The following is a 1,317-nucleotide window of genomic DNA, read 5'->3' as shown; positions in this document are numbered from 1 at the left end:
TAGGAAGAGGGCAGCACGCACCCCTCCACCCCCATTCTGTGCCCACGCCGCTGGGGTCCCCCGGGCGCTGAGCTGGGTACATCCTCTGACCCCACGCTGTGTGGTCTCGCCCCCATGCCAGCTGGCCGGGTCTTCCTGGCTGCTTCCTCCCTCCGGAAAAGGAGAGCGTGTCCCGCCAAGCCCTAGCCTGCAGGCGACCTCGTGTCCAGGCGTCCCGCCCCAAGGCCACTGTCCTGTCCGCCCTGCCCTGCGAGAAGAGCTTGGAGCCAAGTCGCTCTCCACTGTGGCTGAGCTAGTGCGGGCAGCCTGAGAACCACGCAAACTACCCCTCTCTGAATCCGCTCCTTCTCTTTCTCTTTTCAATAGTTATGCATAGACAGAGTCTCACTCTATTTCAGGCTGGCCTTGAACTGCTGTGTAGGCTAGGCCAGCCTCAGCCTCATAGCAATCTACCTGCCTCAGCCTCCCAGGTGCTGGGATTATAGGAGTGCATCACTATGCCGGGCTTCCTTTCCATTTTTTAATTTAATTTAATTTTTTAAGCAGAGACAAAGTTTACCTGAAACAGGTGAAAAGTGAAGGACAGGGCAGCCCTACAGAGCACGCTTGGGCCAAGCAAGAGAGGGAAGCAAATGGAAGTACCCCTGGGTGAGCGGCTTTGGTCTTTTTGTTATTCATTTTCTTTCCTTTTTTTTAAATTTTATGTATTTAGTACAGGATCTGCAAGATCTACAGGAGCCCACCACACAGATCACATTTGTGAACCTCCTGTTTTCAGACTCCCAAGCGCTGGGATTTCAGGCCCGCCTTCTCAGCGCACCCCAGGGCGGGGCTGGCACGGCACGCTGGGGATCGAACCCCAGCCGCTGAGCTCTGCCGAGGCAGGCGCTTTAGTCCTGAGTTATCTGGCCAGCCCAAGGACTGATTTTCTCCTCCTTTCTTTCTCTTTCTTTTTTAATGTATTTGGTGCAGGGTCTCACTCGGCAGCTGGAACTCAGAGTGATCCTCCTGTTTTCACCCTCCCCAGTGCTGGGATTGCAGATATGCGCCCCCATGCCTGGTCTTGACGGCTGGCCAGTGAGCCTGGGGTGGGACCAGCATGGCATGCGGTACTAGGGATTGAACCTGAGTCCCTGCACTTGCCTAAGCAGGCACTTAGTCCACTGAACTATCTCACCAGCCCTTTTGTTTTGTTTTGTATTGAGTCGAACTCAGGATTTTGCGCTTACTAGGCAGGTGCTGTGCCGCTGAGCTGCATCCCAACCCTGAACTATCTTGAGGGAAAACACAATAGCCCTTTTATGTCTTTTTACAGCA

Source organism: Octodon degus, unplaced genomic scaffold (assembly GCF_000260255.1).
Source record: "Octodon degus isolate 3935 unplaced genomic scaffold, OctDeg1.0 scaffold00056, whole genome shotgun sequence".
NCBI classification, from domain to species: domain Eukaryota; kingdom Metazoa; phylum Chordata; class Mammalia; order Rodentia; family Octodontidae; genus Octodon; species Octodon degus.
This window is presented reverse-complemented; position numbering follows the sequence as displayed.